A 14992-nucleotide genomic window follows, 5' to 3' on the forward strand; every position below is an offset into this window, starting at 1 on the left:
ATGGGCCCAGCACGCTTCCGCTGCGCCACTCTGCTCTCAGCCACTTCAGAAAAGACTAGAACTCACAATCCATGGCTTAGGAGGCCAGTGTCTTAGGCCACTGGGGTACTGTGTAAACAGTATGACCTATACAAACTGTTGGAAGAGGTAAAAACAAATGTGTAATGGCACTGAGACATGCCATGAAACGACACATTTTTTTATTTTTTTTTTGTTCGCACTTAAAATCTAAAAAGAAACTGTTTAGCAGAGGATGGTTTCGATCCATCGACCTCTGGGTTATGGGCCCAGCACGCTTCCGCTGCGCCACTCTGCTCTCAGCCACTTCAAAAAAGACTAGAACTCACAATCCATGGCTTAGGAGGCCAGTGTCTTAGGCCACTGGGGTACTGTGTAAACAGTATGACCTATACAAACTGTTGGAAGAGGTAAAAACAAATGTATAATGGCACTGAGACATGCCATGAAACGACACATTTAAAAAAAATTTTTTTTTTGTTCGCACTTAAAATCTAAAAAGAAACTGTTTAGCAGAGGATGGTTTCGATCCATCGACCTCTGGGTTATGGGCCCAGCACGCTTCTGCTGCGCCACTCTGCTCTCAGCCACTTCAGAAAAGACTAGAACTCACAATCCATGGCTTAGGAGGCCAGTGTCTTAGGCCACTGGGGTACTGTGTAAACAGTATGACCTATACAAACTGTTGGAAGAGGTAAAAACAAATGTGTAATGGCACTGAGACATGCCATGAAACGACACATTTTTTTTGTTTTTTTGTTCGCACTTAAAATCTAAAAAGAAACTGTTTAGCAGAGGATGGTTTCGATCCATCGACCTCTGGGTTATGGGCCCAGCACGCTTCCGCTGCGCCACTCTGCTCTCAGCCACTTCAAAAAAGACTAGAACTCACAATCCATGGCTTAGGAGGCCAGTGTCTTAGGCCACTGGGGTACTGTGTAAACAGTATGACCTATACAAACTGTTGGAAGAGGTAAAAACAAATGTATAATGGCACTGAGACATGCCATGAAACGACACAAAAAAAAAAAAAAAAAAAATTGTTCGCACTTAAAATCTAAAAAGAAACTGTTTAGCAGAGGATGGTTTCGATCCATCGACCTCTGGGTTATGGGCCCAGCACGCTTCTGCTGCGCCACTCTGCTCTCAGCCACTTCAGAAAAGACTAGAACTCACAATCCATGGCTTAGGAGGCCAGTGTCTTAGGCCACTGGGGTACTGTGTAAACAGTATGACCTATACAAACTGTTGGAAGAGGTAAAAACAAATGTGTAATGGCACTGAGACATGCCATGAAACGACACATTTTTTTAGTTTTTTTGTTCGCACTTAAAATCTAAAAAGAAACTGTTTAGCAGAGGATGGTTTCGATCCATCGACCTCTGGGTTATGGGCCCAGCACGCTTCCGCTGCGCCACTCTGCTCTCAGCCACTTCAGAAAAGACTAGAACTCACAATCCATGGCTTAGGAGGCCAGTGTCTTAGGCCACTGGGGTACTGTGTAAACAGTATGACCTATACAAACTGTTGGAAGAGGTAAAAACAAATGTATAATGGCACTGAGACATGCCATGAAACGACACATTTTTAATTTTTTTTTGTTTGCACTTAAAATCTAAAAAGAAACTGTTTAGCAGAGGATGGTTTCGATCCATCGACCTCTGGGTTATGGGCCCAGCACGCTTCCGCTGCGCCACTCTGCTCTCAGCCACTTCAGAAAAGACTAGAACTCACAATCCATGGCTTAGGAGGCCAGTGTCTTAGGCCACTGGGGTACTGTGTAAACAGTATGACCTATACAAACTGTTGGAAGAGGTAAAAACAAATGTATAATGGCACTGAGACATGCCATGAAACGACACATTAAAAAAAAAAATTTGTTCGCACTTAAAATCTAAAAAGAAACTGTTTAGCAGAGGATGGTTTCGATCCATCGACCTCTGGGTTATGGGCCCAGCACGCTTCCGCTGCGCCACTCTGCTCTCAGCCACTTCAGAAAAGACTAGAACTCACAATCCATGGCTTAGGAGGCCAGTGTCTTAGGCCACTGGGGTACTGTGTAAACAGTATGACCTATACAAACTGTTGGAAGAGGTAAAAACAAATGTGTAATGGCACTGAGACATGCCATGAAACGACACATTTTTTTATTTTTTTTTGTTCGCACTTAAAATCTAAAAAGAAACTGTTTAGCAGAGGATGGTTTCGATCCATCGACCTCTGGGTTATGGGCCCAGCACGCTTCCGCTGCGCCACTCTGCTCTCAGCCACTTCAGAAAAGACTAGAACTCACAATCCATGGCTTAGGAGGCCAGTGTCTTAGGCCACTGGGGTACTGAAAAGTAGTATGACCTATACAAACTGTTGGAAGAGGTAAAAACAAATGTATAATGGCACTGAGACATGCCATGACACATTTAAAAAAAAAACGACACTTTTTTTAGATCCATTTTTTTGTTCGCACTTAAAATCTACAAAAAAGTAAAAACTGTATAATGGCACTGAGACATGCCATGAAACGCCAATTTTTTTTATTCGCACTTAAAATCTAAGAAGAAACTGTTTAGCAGAGGATGGTTTCGATCCATCGACATCTGGGTTATGGGCCCAGCACGCTTCCGCTGCGCCACTCTGCTCTCAGCTACTTCAGAAAAGACTAGAACTCACAATCCATGGCTTAGGAGGCCGGTGTCTTAGGCCACTGGGGTACTGTGTAAACAGTATGACCTATACAAACTGTTGGAAGAGGTAAAAACAAATGTATAATGGCAATGAGACATGCCATGAAACGACACATTTAAAAAAAAATTTTGTTCGCACTTAAAATCTAAAAAGAAACTGTTTAGCAGAGGATGGTTTCGATCCATCGACCTCTGGGTTATGGGCCCAGCACGCTTCTGCTGCGCCACTCTGCTCTCAGCCACTTCAGAAAAGACTAGAACTCACAATCCATGGCTTAGGAGGCCAGTGTCTTAGGCCACTGGGGTACTGTGTAAACAGTATGACCTATACAAACTGTTGGAAGAGGTAAAAACAAATGTGTAATGGCACTGAGACATGCCATGAAACGACACATTTTTTTTTTTTTTTTGTTCGCACTTAAAATCTAAAAAGAAACTGTTTAGCAGAGGATGGTTTCGATCCATCGACCTCTGGGTTATGGGCCCAGCACGCTTCCGCTGCGCCACTCTGCTCTCAGCCACTTCAAAAAAGACTAGAACTCACAATCCATGGCTTAGGAGGCCAGTGTCTTAGGCCACTGGGGTACTGTGTAAACAGTATGACCTATACAAACTGTTGGAAGAGGTAAAAACAAATGTATAATGGCACTGAGACATGCCATGAAACGACACATTTAAAAAAAAAAATTGTTCGCACTTAAAATCTAAAAAGAAACTGTTTAGCAGAGGATGGTTTCGATCCATCGACCTCTGGGTTATGGGCCCAGCACGCTTCTGCTGCGCCACTCTGCTCTCAGCCACTTCAGAAAAGACTAGAACTCACAATCCATGGCTTAGGAGGCCAGTGTCTTAGGCCACTGGGGTACTGTGTAAACAGTATGACCTATACAAACTGTTGGAAGAGGTAAAAACAAATGTATAATGGCACTGAGACATGCCATGAAACGACACATTTAAAAAAAAATTTGTTCGCACTTAAAATCTAAAAAGAAACTGTTTAGCAGAGGATGGTTTCGATCCATCGACCTCTGGGTTATGGGCCCAGCACGCTTCCGCTGCGCCACTCTGCTCTCAGCCACTTCAGAAAAGACTAGAACTCACAATCCATGGCTTAGGAGGCCAGTGTCTTAGGCCACTGGGGCACTGTTTACCTTCTGCAAACAGTATGAACTGATAGAAACAGTAAAAACAATGTGTACTGATAGCACTGAGAGATGCCAAATAAAATTTAAATTTCTGTTTGCGTTTCATTTTTAAAATCAATCTGGTTAGCAGAGGATGGTTTCGATCCATTGACCTCTGGGTTATGGGCCCAGCACGCTTCCGCTGCGCCACTCTGCTCTCAGCCACTTCAGAAAAGACTAGAACTCACAATCCATGGCTTAGGAGGCCAGTGTCTTAGGCCACTGGGGTACTGTGTAAACAGTATGACCTATACAAACTGTTGGAAGAGGTAAAAACAAATGTGTAATGGCACTGAGACATGCCATGAAACGACACATTTTTTTTTTTTTTTTTGTTCGCAAATCTAAAAAGAAACTGTTTAGCAGAGGATGGTTTCGATCCATCGACCTCTGGGTTATGGGCCCAGCACGCTTCCGCTGCGCCACTCTGCTCTCAGCCACTTCAGGAAAGACTAGAACTCACAATCCATGGCTTAGGAGGCCAGTGTCTTAGGCCACTGGGGTACTGTGTAAACAGTATGACCTATACAAACTGTTGGAAGAGGTAAAAACAAATGTATAATGGCACTGAGACATGCCATGAAACGACACATTTAAAAAAAAAGTTTTTTTGTTCGCACTTAAAATCTAAAAAGAAACTGTTTAGCAGAGGATGGTTTCGATCCATCGACCTCTGGGTTATGGGCCCAGCACGCTTCTGCTGCGCCACTCTGCTCTCAGCCACTTCAGAAAAGACTAGAACTCACAATCCATGGCTTAGGAGGCCAGTGTCTTAGGCCACTGGGGTACTGTGTAAACAGTATGACCTATACAAACTGTTGGAAGAGGTAAAAACAAATGTGTAATGGCACTGAGACATGCCATGAAACGACACATTTTTTTAGTTTTTTTGTTCGCACTTAAAATCTAAAAAGAAACTGTTTAGCAGAGGATGGTTTCGATCCATCGACCTCTGGGTTATGGGCCCAGCACGCTTCCGCTGCGCCACTCTGCTCTCAGCCACTTCAAAAAAGACTAGAACTCACAATCCATGGCTTAGGAGGCCAGTGTCTTAGGCCACTGGGGTACTGTGTAAATAGTATGACCTATACAAACTGTTGGAAGAGGTAAAAACAAATGTATAATGGCACTGAGACATGCCATGAAACGACACATAAAAAAAAAAAATTTGTTCGCACTTAAAATCTAAAAAGAAACTGTTTAGCAGAGGATGGTTTCGATCCATCGACCTCTGGGTTATGGGCCCAGCACGCTTCTGCTGCGCCACTCTGCTCTCAGCCACTTCAGAAAAGACTAGAACTCACAATCCATGGCTTAGGAGGCCAGTGTCTTAGGCCACTGGGGTACTGTGTAAACAGTATGACCTATACAAACTGTTGGAAGAGGTAAAAACAAATGTGTAATGGCACTGAGACATGCCATGAAACGACACATTTTTTTAATTTTTTTTTGTTCGCACTTAAAATCTAAAAAGAAACTGTTTAGCAGAGGATGGTTTCGATCCATCGACCTCTGGGTTATGGGCCCAGCACGCTTCCGCTGCGCCACTCTGCTCTCAGCCACTTCAAAAAAGACTAGAACTCACAATCCATGGCTTAGGAGGCCAGTGTCTTAGGCCACTGGGGTACTGTGTAAATAGTATGACCTATACAAACTGTTGGAAGAGGTAAAAACAAATGTATAATGGCACTGAGACATGCCATGAAACGACACATTTAAAAAAAAAAATTGTTCGCACTTAAAATCTAAAAAGAAAATGTTTAGCAGAGGATGGTTTCGATCCATCGACCTCTGGGTTATGGGCCCAGCACGCTTCTGCTGCGCCACTCTGCTCTCAGCCACTTCAGAAAAGACTAGAACTCACAATCCATGGCTTAGGAGGCCAGTGTCTTAGGCCACTGGGGTACTGTGTAAACAGTATGACCTATACAAACTGTTGGAAGAGGTAAAAACAAATGTGTAATGGCACTGAGACATGCCATGAAACGACATTTTTTTAGTTTTTTTGTTCGCACTTAAAATCTAAAAAGAAACTGTTTAGCAGAGGATGGTTTCGATCCATCGACCTCTGGGTTATGGGCCCAGCACGCTTCCGCTGCGCCACTCTGCTCTCAGCCACTTCAGAAAAGACTAGAACTCACAATCCATGGCTTAGGAGGCCAGTGTCTTAGGCCACTGGGGTACTGTGTAAACAGTATGACCTATACAAACTGTTGGAAGAGGTAAAAACAAATGTATAATGGCACTGAGACATGCCATGAAACGACACATTTTTTTATTTTTTTTTGTTCGCACTTAAAATCTAAAAAGAAACTGTTTAGCAGAGGATGGTTCGATCCATCGACCTCTGGGATCCATCGACCTCTGGGTTATGGGCCCAGCACGCTTCCGCTGCGCCACTCTGCTCTCAGCCACCCCAGAAAAGACTAGAACTCACAATCCATGGCTTAGGAGGCCAGTGTCTTAGGCCATTAGGCCACTGGGGCACTGTTTACCTTCTGCAAACAGTAAACTGATAGAAGCAGTAAAAACAATGTGTACTGGATAGCACTGAGAGACGCAAATAAAATTTAGCTTTCTAATTTCTGTTTGCGTTTCATTTTTAAAATCAATCTGGTTAGCAGAGGATGGTTTCGATCCATTGACCTCTGGGTTATGGGCCCAGCACGCTTCCGCTGCGCCACTCTGCTCTCAGCCACTTCAGAAAAGACTAGAACTCACAATCCATGGCTTAGGAGGCCAGTGTCTTAGGCCACTGGGGTACTGTGTAAACAGTATGACCTATACAAACTGTTGGAAGAGGTAAAAACAAATGTGTAATGGCACTGAGACATGCCATGAAACGACACATTTTTTTTTTTTTTTTGTTCGCACTTAAAATCTAAAAAGAAACTGTTTAGCAGAGGATGGTTTCGATCCATCGACCTCTGGGTTATGGGCCCAGCACGCTTCCGCTGCGCCACTCTGCTCTCAGCCACTTCAGAAAAGACTAGAACTCACAATCCATGGCTTAGGAGGCCAGTGTCTTAGGCCACTGGGGTACTGTGTAAACAGTATGACCTATACAAACTGTTGGAAGAGGTAAAAACAAATGTATAATGGCACTGAGACATGCCATGAAACGACACATTTTTTTTTTTTGTTCGCACTTAAAATCTAAAAAGAAACTGTTTAGCAGAGGATGGTTTCGATCCATCGACCTCTGGGTTATGGGCCCAGCACGCTTCCGCTGCGCCACTCTGCTCTCAGCCACTTCAGAAAAGACTAGAACTCACAATCCATGGCTTAGGAGGCCAGTGTCTTAGGCCACTGGGGTACTGTGTAAACAGTATGACCTATACAAACTGTTGGAAGAGGTAAAAACAAATGTATAATGGCACTGAGACATGCCATGAAACGACACATTTTTTTTTAAAAAAAAAAGTTTTTTTGTTCGCACTTAAAATCTAAAAAGAAACTGTTTAGCAGAGGATGGTTTCGATCCATCGACCTCTGGGTTATGGGCCCAGCACGCTTCCGCTGCGCCACTCTGCTCTCAGCCACTTCAGAAAAGACTAGAACTCACAATCCATGTAGGAGGCCAGTGTCTTAGGCCACTGGGGCACTGTTTACCTTCTGCAAACAGTACAAACTGATAGAAGCAGTAAAAACAATGTGTACTGGATAGCACTGAGAGATGCAAATAAAATTTAGCTTTCTAATTTCTGTTTGCGTTTCATTTTTAAAATCAATCTGGTTAGCAGAGGATGGTTTCGATCCATTGACCTCTGGGTTATGGGCCCAGCACGCTTCCGCTGCGCCACTCTGCTCTCAGCCACTTCAGAAAAGACTAGAACTCACAATCCATGGCTTAGGAGGCCAGTGTCTTAGGCCACTGGGGTACTGTGTAAACAGTATGACCTATACAAACTGTTGGAAGAGGTAAAAACAAATGTGTAATGGCACTGAGACATGCCATGAAACGACACAATTTTTTATTTATTTTTGTTCGCACTTAAAATCTAAAAAGAAACTGTTTAGCAGAGTATGGTTTCGATCCATTGACCTCTGGGTTATGGGCCCAGCACACTTCTGCTGCGCCACTCTGCTCTCAGCCACTTCAGAAAAGACTAGAACTCACAATCCATGGCTTAGGAGGCCAGTGTCTTAGGCCACTGGGGTACTGTGTAAACAGTATGACCTATACAAACTGTTGGAAGAGGTAAAAACAAATGTATAATGGCACTGAGACATGCCATGAATTTTTTTAAAAAAAAAAAAAAAAAAAAATTTGTTCGCACTTAAAATCTAAAAAGAAACTGTTTAGCAGAGGATGGTTTCGATCCATCGACCTCTGGGTTATGGGCCCAGCACGCTTCCGCTGCGCCACTCTGCTCTCAGCCACTTCAGAAAAGACTAGAACTCACAATCCATGGCTTAGGAGGCCAGTGTCTTAGGCCACTGGGGTACTGTGTAAACAGTATGACCTATACAAACTGTTGGAAGAGGTAAAAACAAATGTGTAATGGCACTGAGACATGCCATGAAACGACAGATTTTTTAGTTTTTTTGTTCGCACTTAAAATCTAAAAAACTGTTTAGCAGAGGATGGTTTCGATCCATCGACCTCTGGGTTATGGGCCCAGCACGCTTCCGCTGCGCCACTCTGCTCTCAGCCACTTCAGAAAAGACTAGAACTCACAATCCATGGCTTAGGAGGCCAGTGTCTTAGGCCACTGGGGTACTGTGTAAACAGTATGACCTATACAAACTGTTGGAAGAGGTAAAAACAAATGTATAATGGCACTGAGACATGCCATGAAACGACACATTTTTTTTTTTTTTTTTGTTCGCACTTAAAATCTAAAAAGAAACTGTTTAGCAGAGGATGGTTTCGATCCATCGACCTCTGGGTTATGGGCCCAGCACGCTTCCGCTGCGCCACTCTGCTCTCAGCCACTTCAGAAAAGACTAGAACTCACAATCCATGGCTTAGGAGGCCAGTGTCTTAGGCCACTGGGGTACTGTGTAAACAGTATGACCTATACAAACTGTTGGAAGAGGTAAAAACAAATGTATAATGGCACTGAGACATGCCATGAAACGACACATTTTTTTTTTTTGTTCGCACTTAAAATCTAAAAAGAAACTGTTTAGCAGAGGATGGTTTCGATCCATCGACCTCTGGGTTATGGGCCCAGCACGCTTCCGCTGCGCCACTCTGCTCTCAGCCACTTCAGAAAAGACTAGAACTCACAATCCATGGCTTAGGAGGCCAGTGTCTTAGGCCACTGGGGTACTGTGTAAACAGTATGACCTATACAAACTGTTGGAAGAGGTAAAAACAAATGTGTAATGGCACTGAGACATGCCATGAAACGACACATTTTTTCATTTTTTTTGTTCGCACTTAAAATCTAAAAAGAAACTGTTTAGCAGAGGATGGTTTCGATCCATCGACCTCTGGGTTATGGGCCCAGCACGCTTCCGCTGCACCACTCTGCTCTCAGCCACTTCAGAAAAGACTAGAACTCACAATCCATGGCTTAGGAGGCCAGTGTCTTAGGCCACTGGGGTACTGTGTAAACAGTATGACCTATACAAACTGTTGGAAGAGGTAAAAACAAATGTATAATGGCACTGAGACATGCCATGAAACGACACATTTTTTTATTTTTTTTTTGTTCGCACTTAAAATCTAAAAAGAAACTGTTTAGCAGAGGATGGTTTCGATCCATCGACCTCTGGGTTATGGGCCCAGCACGCTTCCGCTGCGCCACTCTGCTCTCAGCCACTTCAGAAAAGACTAGAACTCACAATCCATGGCTTAGGAGGCCAGTGTCTTAGGCCACTGGGGTACTGTGTAAACAGTATGACCTATACAAACTGTTGGAAGAGGTAAAAACAAATGTATAATGGCACTGAGACATGCCATGAAACGACACATTTTTTTATTTTTTTTGTTCGCACTTAAAATCTAAAAAGAAACTCTTTAGCAGAGGATGGTTTCGATCCATCGACCTCTGGGTTATGGGCCCAGCACGCTTCCGCTGCACCACTCTGCTCTCAGCCACTTCAAAAAAAAGACTAGAACTCACAATCCATGGCTTAGGAGGCCAGTGTCTTAGGCCACTGGGGTACTGTGTAAACAGTATGACCTATACAAACTGTTGGAAGAGGTAAAAACAAATGTATAATGGCACTGAGACATGCCATGAAACGACACATTTAAAAAAAAAATTTGTTCGCACTTAAAATCTAAAAAGAAACTGTTTAGCAGAGGATGGTTTCGATCCATCGACCTCTGGGTTATGGGCCCAGCACGCTTCCGCTGCGCCACTCTGCTCTCAGCCACTTCAGAAAAGACTAGAACTCACAATCCATGGCTTAGGAGGCCAGTGTCTTAGGCCACTGGGGTACTGTGTAAACAGTATGACCTATACAAACTGTTGGAAGAGGTAAAAACAAATGTATAATGGCACTGAGACATGCCATGAAACGACACATTTTTTAATTTTTTTTTGTTCGCACTTAAAATCTAAAAAGAAACTGTTTAGCAGAGGATGGTTTCGATCCATCGACCTCTGGGTTATGGGCCCAGCACGCTTCCGCTGCGCCACTCTGCTCTCAGCCACTTCAGAAAAGACTAGAACTCACAATCCATGGCTTAGGAGGCCAGTGTCTTAGGCCACTGGGGTACTGTGTAAACAGTATGACCTATACAAACTGTTGGAAGAGGTAAAAACAAATGTATAATGGCACTGAGACATGCCATGAAACGACACATTTTTTAAAAAAAAAAATTTTTTTTTTGTTCGCACTTAAAATCTAAAAAGAAACTGTTTAGCAGAGGATGGTTTCGATCCATCGACCTCTGGGTTATGGGCCCAGCACGCTTCCGCTGCGCCACTCTGCTCTCAGCCACTTCAGAAAAGACTAGAACTCACAATCCATGGCTTAGGAGGCCAGTGTCTTAGGCCACTGGGGTACTGTGTAAACAGTATGACCTATACAAACTGTTGGAAGAGGTAAAAACAAATGTGTAATGGCACTGAGACATGCCATGAAACGACACATTTTTTTAGTTTGCACTTAAAATCTAAAAAGAAACTGTTTAGCAGAGGATGGTTTCGATCCATCGACCTCTGGGTTATGGGCCCAGCACGCTTCCGCTGCGCCACTCTGCTCTCAGCCACTTCAGAAAAGACTAGAACTCACAATCCATGGCTTAGGAGGCCAGTGTCTTAGGCCACTGGGGTACTGTGTAAACAGTATGACCTATACAAACTGTTGGAAGAGGTAAAAACAAATGTGTAATGGCACTGAGACATGCCATGAAACGACACATTTTTTTTTTTTTTTGTTCGCACTTAAAATCTAAAAAGAAACTGTTTAGCAGAGGATGGTTTCGATCCATCGACCTCTGGGTTATGGGCCCAGCACGCTTCCGCTGCGCCACTCTGCTCTCAGCCACTTCAGAAAAGACTAGAACTCACAATCCATGGCTTAGGAGGCCAGTGTCTTAGGCCACTGGGGTACTGTGTAAACAGTATGACCTATACAAACTGTTGAAGAGGTAAAAACAAATGTATAATGGCACTGAGACATGCCATGAAACGACACATTTTTTTTTTTTTTTTTGTTCGCACTTAAAATCTAAAAAGAAACTGTTTAGCAGAGGATGGTTTCGATCCATCGACCTCTGGGTTATGGGCCCAGCACGCTTCCGCTGCGCCACTCTGCTCTCAGCCACTTCAGAAAAGACTAGAACTCACAATCCATGGCTTAGGAGGCCAGTGTCTTAGGCCACTGGGGTACTGTGTAAACAGTATGACCTATACAAACTGTTGGAAGAGGTAAAAACAAATGTATAATGGCACTGAGACATGCCATGAAACGACACATTTAAAAAAAAAAAGTTTTTTTTTTTTTGTTCGCACTTAAAATCTAAAAAGAAACTGTTTAGCAGAGGATGGTTTCGATCCATCGACCTCTGGGTTATGGGCCCAGCACGCTTCCGCTGCGCCACTCTGCTCTCAGCCACTTCAGAAAAGACTAGAACTCACAATCCATGGCTTAGGGCCAGTGTCTTAGGCCACTGGGGTACTGTGTAAACAGTATGACCTATACAAACTGTTGGAAGAGGTAAAAACAAATGTGTAATGGCACTGAGACATGCCATGAAACGACACATTTTTTTATTTTTTTTTGTTCGCACTTAAAATCTAAAAAGAAACTGTTTAGCAGAGGATGGTTTCGATCCATCGACCTCTGGGTTATGGGCCCAGCACGCTTCCGCTGCGCCACTCTGCTCTCAGCCACTTCAGAAAAGACTAGAACTCACAATCCATGGCTTAGGAGGCCAGTGTCTTAGGCCACTGGGGTACTGTGTAAACAGTATGACCTATACAAACTGTTGGAAGAGGTAAAAACAAATGTATAATGGCACTGAGACATGCCATGAAACGACACATTTAAAAAAAAAAAAAAATTTTTTTGTTCGCACTTAAAATCTAAAAAGAAACTGTTTAGCAGAGGATGGTTTCGATCCATCGACCTCTGGGTTATGGGCCCAGCACGCTTCCCTGCGCCACTCTGCTCTCAGCCACTTCAGAAAAGACTAGAACTCACAATCCATGGCTTAGGAGGCCAGTGTCTTAGGCCACTGGGGTACTGTGTAAACAGTATGACCTATACAAACTGTTGGAAGAGGTAAAAACAAATGTATAATGGCACTGAGACATGCCATGAAACGACACATTTAAAAAAAAAAAAATTTTTTTGTTCGCACTTAAAATCTAAAAAGAAACTGTTTAGCAGAGGATGGTTTCGATCCATCGACCTCTGGGTTATGGGCCCAGCACGCTTCCGCTGCGCCACTCTGCTCTCAGCCACTTCAGAAAAGACTAGAACTCACAATCCATGGCTTAGGAGGCCAGTGTCTTAGGCCACTGGGGTACTGTGTAAACAGTATGACCTATACAAACTGTTGGAAGAGGTAAAAACAAATGTGTAATGGCACTGAGACATGCCATGAAACGACACATTTTTTTATTTTTTTTGTTCGCACTTAAAATCTAAAAAGAAACTGTTTAGCAGAGGATGGTTTCGATCCATCGACCTCTGGGTTATGGGCCCAGCACGCTTCCGCTGCGCCACTCTGCTCTCAGACACTTCAGGAAAGACTAGAACTCACAATCCATGGCTTAGGAGGCCAGTGTCTTAGGCCACTGGGGTACTGTGTAAACAGTATGACCTATACAAACTGTTGGAAGAGGTAAAAACAAATGTATAATGGCACTGAGACATGCCATGAAACGACACATTTTTTTTTTTTGTTCGCACTTAAAATCTAAAAAGAAACTGTTTAGCAGAGGATGGTTTCGATCCATCGACCTCTGGGTTATGGGCCCAGCACGCTTCCGCTGCGCCACTCTGCTCTCAGCCACTTCAGAAAAGACTAGAACTCACAATCCATGGCTTAGGAGGCCAGTGTCTTAGGCCACTGGGGTACTGTGTAAACAGTATGACCTATACAAACTGTTGGAAGAGGTAAAAACAAATGTATAATGGCACTGAGACATGCCATGAAACGACACACAAAAAAAAAAAAAAAAAATTTGTTCGCACTTAAAATCTAAAAAGAAACTGTTTAGCAGAGGATGGTTTCGATCCATCGACCTCTGGGTTATGGGCCCAGCACGCTTCCGCTGCGCCACTCTGCTCTCAGCCACTTCAGAAAAGACTAGAACTCACAATCCATGGCTTAGGAGGCCAGTGTCTTAGGCCACTGGGGTACTGTGTAAACAGTATGACCTATACAAACTGTTGGAAGAGGTAAAAACAAATGTGTAATGGCACTGAGACATGCCATGAAACGACACATTTTTTTATTTTTTTTGTTCGCACTTAAAATCTAAAAAGAAACTGTTTAGCAGAGGATGGTTTCGATCCATCGACCTCTGGGTTATGGGCCCAGCACGCTTCAGCTGCGCCACTCTGCTCTCAGCCACTTCAGAAAAGACTAGAACTCACAATCCATGGCTTAGGAGGCCAGTGTCTTAGGCCACTGGGGTACTGTGTAAATGACCTATACAAACTGTTGGAAGAGGTAAAAACAAATGTATAATGGCACTGAGACATGCCATGAAACGACACATTTAAAAAAAAAAATTGTTCGCACTTAAAATCTAAAAAGAAACTGTTTAGCAGAGGATGGTTTCGATCCATCGACCTCTGGGTTATGGGCCCAGCACGCTTCCGCTGCGCCACTCTGCTCTCAGCCACTTCAGAAAAGACTAGAACTCACAATCCATGGCTTAGGAGGCCAGTGTCTTAGGCCACTGGGGTACTGTGTAAACAGTATGACCTATACAAACTGTTGGAAGAGGTAAAAACAAATGTGTAATGGCACTGAGACATGCCATGAAACGACACATTTTTTTAGTTTTTTTGTTCGCACTTAAAATCTAAAAAGAAACTGTTTAGCAGAGGATGGTTTCGATCCATCGACCTCTGGGTTATGGGCCCAGCACGCTTCCGCTGCGCCACTCTGCTCTCAGCCACTTCAGAAAAGACTAGAACTCACAATCCATGGCTTAGGAGGCCAGTGTCTTAGGCCACTGGGGTACTGTGTAAACAGTATGACCTATACAAACTGTTGGAAGAGGTAAAAACAAATGTGTAATGGCACTGAGACATGCCATGAAACGACACATTTAAAAAAAAATTTTGTTCGCACTTAAAATCTAAAAAGAAACTGTTTAGCAGAGGATGGTTTCGATCCATCGACCTCTGGGTTATGGGCCCAGCACGCTTCCGCTGCGCCACTCTGCTCTCAGCCACTTCAGAAAAGACTAGAACTCACAATCCATGGCTTAGGAGGCCAGTGTCTTAGGCCACTGGGGTACTGTGTAAACAGTATGACCTATACAAACTGTTGGAAGAGGTAAAAACAAATGTATAATGGCACTGAGACATGCCATGAAACGACACATTTAAAAAAGTTTTTTTGTTCGCACTTAAAATCTAAAAAGAAACTGTTTAGCAGAGGATGGTTTCGATCCATCGACCTCTGGGTTATGGGCCCAGCACGCTTCCGCTGCGCCACTCTGCTCTCAGCCACTTCAG

At 43.6% G+C, this 14992-nt stretch overlaps 36 non-coding genes across 36 annotated transcripts; all 36 read right to left on the minus strand.

Moving 5' to 3' along the window:
- Positions 1–244: 244 nt before the first annotated feature.
- trnam-cau lies at positions 245–316 on the minus strand. The gene has a single exon. It is a non-coding gene; the product is annotated as a tRNA-Met (tRNA).
- Positions 317–807: 491 nt separating this feature from the next.
- Positions 808–879, minus strand: trnam-cau. The gene has a single exon. It is a non-coding gene; the product is annotated as a tRNA-Met (tRNA).
- A 491-nt stretch (positions 880–1370) lies between these two features.
- On the minus strand, positions 1371–1442 carry trnam-cau. The gene has a single exon. It is a non-coding gene; the product is annotated as a tRNA-Met (tRNA).
- Positions 1443–1649: 207 nt separating this feature from the next.
- On the minus strand, positions 1650–1721 carry trnam-cau. The gene has a single exon. It is a non-coding gene; the product is annotated as a tRNA-Met (tRNA).
- A 207-nt stretch (positions 1722–1928) lies between these two features.
- trnam-cau lies at positions 1929–2000 on the minus strand. The gene has a single exon. It is a non-coding gene; the product is annotated as a tRNA-Met (tRNA).
- Positions 2001–2208: 208 nt separating this feature from the next.
- On the minus strand, positions 2209–2280 carry trnam-cau. Its single transcript has one exon. It is a non-coding gene; the product is annotated as a tRNA-Met (tRNA).
- Positions 2281–3140: 860 nt separating this feature from the next.
- Positions 3141–3212, minus strand: trnam-cau. Its single transcript has one exon. It is a non-coding gene; the product is annotated as a tRNA-Met (tRNA).
- Positions 3213–3697: 485 nt separating this feature from the next.
- trnam-cau lies at positions 3698–3769 on the minus strand. The gene has a single exon. It is a non-coding gene; the product is annotated as a tRNA-Met (tRNA).
- Positions 3770–4243: 474 nt separating this feature from the next.
- On the minus strand, positions 4244–4315 carry trnam-cau. The gene has a single exon. It is a non-coding gene; the product is annotated as a tRNA-Met (tRNA).
- A 490-nt stretch (positions 4316–4805) lies between these two features.
- On the minus strand, positions 4806–4877 carry trnam-cau. Its single transcript has one exon. It is a non-coding gene; the product is annotated as a tRNA-Met (tRNA).
- A 488-nt stretch (positions 4878–5365) lies between these two features.
- Positions 5366–5437, minus strand: trnam-cau. Its single transcript has one exon. It is a non-coding gene; the product is annotated as a tRNA-Met (tRNA).
- A 484-nt stretch (positions 5438–5921) lies between these two features.
- Positions 5922–5993, minus strand: trnam-cau. Its single transcript has one exon. It is a non-coding gene; the product is annotated as a tRNA-Met (tRNA).
- A 787-nt stretch (positions 5994–6780) lies between these two features.
- trnam-cau lies at positions 6781–6852 on the minus strand. Its single transcript has one exon. It is a non-coding gene; the product is annotated as a tRNA-Met (tRNA).
- A 203-nt stretch (positions 6853–7055) lies between these two features.
- trnam-cau lies at positions 7056–7127 on the minus strand. Its single transcript has one exon. It is a non-coding gene; the product is annotated as a tRNA-Met (tRNA).
- A 218-nt stretch (positions 7128–7345) lies between these two features.
- On the minus strand, positions 7346–7417 carry trnam-cau. The gene has a single exon. It is a non-coding gene; the product is annotated as a tRNA-Met (tRNA).
- Positions 7418–8186: 769 nt separating this feature from the next.
- On the minus strand, positions 8187–8258 carry trnam-cau. The gene has a single exon. It is a non-coding gene; the product is annotated as a tRNA-Met (tRNA).
- Positions 8259–8461: 203 nt separating this feature from the next.
- trnam-cau lies at positions 8462–8533 on the minus strand. The gene has a single exon. It is a non-coding gene; the product is annotated as a tRNA-Met (tRNA).
- A 208-nt stretch (positions 8534–8741) lies between these two features.
- Positions 8742–8813, minus strand: trnam-cau. Its single transcript has one exon. It is a non-coding gene; the product is annotated as a tRNA-Met (tRNA).
- Positions 8814–9016: 203 nt separating this feature from the next.
- On the minus strand, positions 9017–9088 carry trnam-cau. Its single transcript has one exon. It is a non-coding gene; the product is annotated as a tRNA-Met (tRNA).
- A 488-nt stretch (positions 9089–9576) lies between these two features.
- On the minus strand, positions 9577–9648 carry trnam-cau. The gene has a single exon. It is a non-coding gene; the product is annotated as a tRNA-Met (tRNA).
- Positions 9649–10136: 488 nt separating this feature from the next.
- trnam-cau lies at positions 10137–10208 on the minus strand. Its single transcript has one exon. It is a non-coding gene; the product is annotated as a tRNA-Met (tRNA).
- A 208-nt stretch (positions 10209–10416) lies between these two features.
- trnam-cau lies at positions 10417–10488 on the minus strand. The gene has a single exon. It is a non-coding gene; the product is annotated as a tRNA-Met (tRNA).
- A 218-nt stretch (positions 10489–10706) lies between these two features.
- Positions 10707–10778, minus strand: trnam-cau. Its single transcript has one exon. It is a non-coding gene; the product is annotated as a tRNA-Met (tRNA).
- Positions 10779–10977: 199 nt separating this feature from the next.
- trnam-cau lies at positions 10978–11049 on the minus strand. Its single transcript has one exon. It is a non-coding gene; the product is annotated as a tRNA-Met (tRNA).
- Positions 11050–11255: 206 nt separating this feature from the next.
- On the minus strand, positions 11256–11327 carry trnam-cau. Its single transcript has one exon. It is a non-coding gene; the product is annotated as a tRNA-Met (tRNA).
- Positions 11328–11534: 207 nt separating this feature from the next.
- trnam-cau lies at positions 11535–11606 on the minus strand. The gene has a single exon. It is a non-coding gene; the product is annotated as a tRNA-Met (tRNA).
- Positions 11607–11825: 219 nt separating this feature from the next.
- On the minus strand, positions 11826–11897 carry trnam-cau. Its single transcript has one exon. It is a non-coding gene; the product is annotated as a tRNA-Met (tRNA).
- A 206-nt stretch (positions 11898–12103) lies between these two features.
- Positions 12104–12175, minus strand: trnam-cau. The gene has a single exon. It is a non-coding gene; the product is annotated as a tRNA-Met (tRNA).
- Positions 12176–12676: 501 nt separating this feature from the next.
- trnam-cau lies at positions 12677–12748 on the minus strand. The gene has a single exon. It is a non-coding gene; the product is annotated as a tRNA-Met (tRNA).
- A 207-nt stretch (positions 12749–12955) lies between these two features.
- Positions 12956–13027, minus strand: trnam-cau. The gene has a single exon. It is a non-coding gene; the product is annotated as a tRNA-Met (tRNA).
- A 203-nt stretch (positions 13028–13230) lies between these two features.
- trnam-cau lies at positions 13231–13302 on the minus strand. The gene has a single exon. It is a non-coding gene; the product is annotated as a tRNA-Met (tRNA).
- Positions 13303–13515: 213 nt separating this feature from the next.
- trnam-cau lies at positions 13516–13587 on the minus strand. The gene has a single exon. It is a non-coding gene; the product is annotated as a tRNA-Met (tRNA).
- Positions 13588–14068: 481 nt separating this feature from the next.
- trnam-cau lies at positions 14069–14140 on the minus strand. The gene has a single exon. It is a non-coding gene; the product is annotated as a tRNA-Met (tRNA).
- Positions 14141–14347: 207 nt separating this feature from the next.
- trnam-cau lies at positions 14348–14419 on the minus strand. Its single transcript has one exon. It is a non-coding gene; the product is annotated as a tRNA-Met (tRNA).
- Positions 14420–14626: 207 nt separating this feature from the next.
- Positions 14627–14698, minus strand: trnam-cau. The gene has a single exon. It is a non-coding gene; the product is annotated as a tRNA-Met (tRNA).
- A 208-nt stretch (positions 14699–14906) lies between these two features.
- Positions 14907–14978, minus strand: trnam-cau. The gene has a single exon. It is a non-coding gene; the product is annotated as a tRNA-Met (tRNA).
- Positions 14979–14992: the final 14 nt, after the last annotated feature.

The sequence above is a fragment of the Oncorhynchus tshawytscha genome, unplaced genomic scaffold, assembly GCF_018296145.1.
Source record: "Oncorhynchus tshawytscha isolate Ot180627B unplaced genomic scaffold, Otsh_v2.0 Un_scaffold_339_pilon_pilon, whole genome shotgun sequence".
Classification (NCBI taxonomy): Eukaryota; Metazoa; Chordata; class Actinopteri; order Salmoniformes; family Salmonidae; genus Oncorhynchus; species Oncorhynchus tshawytscha.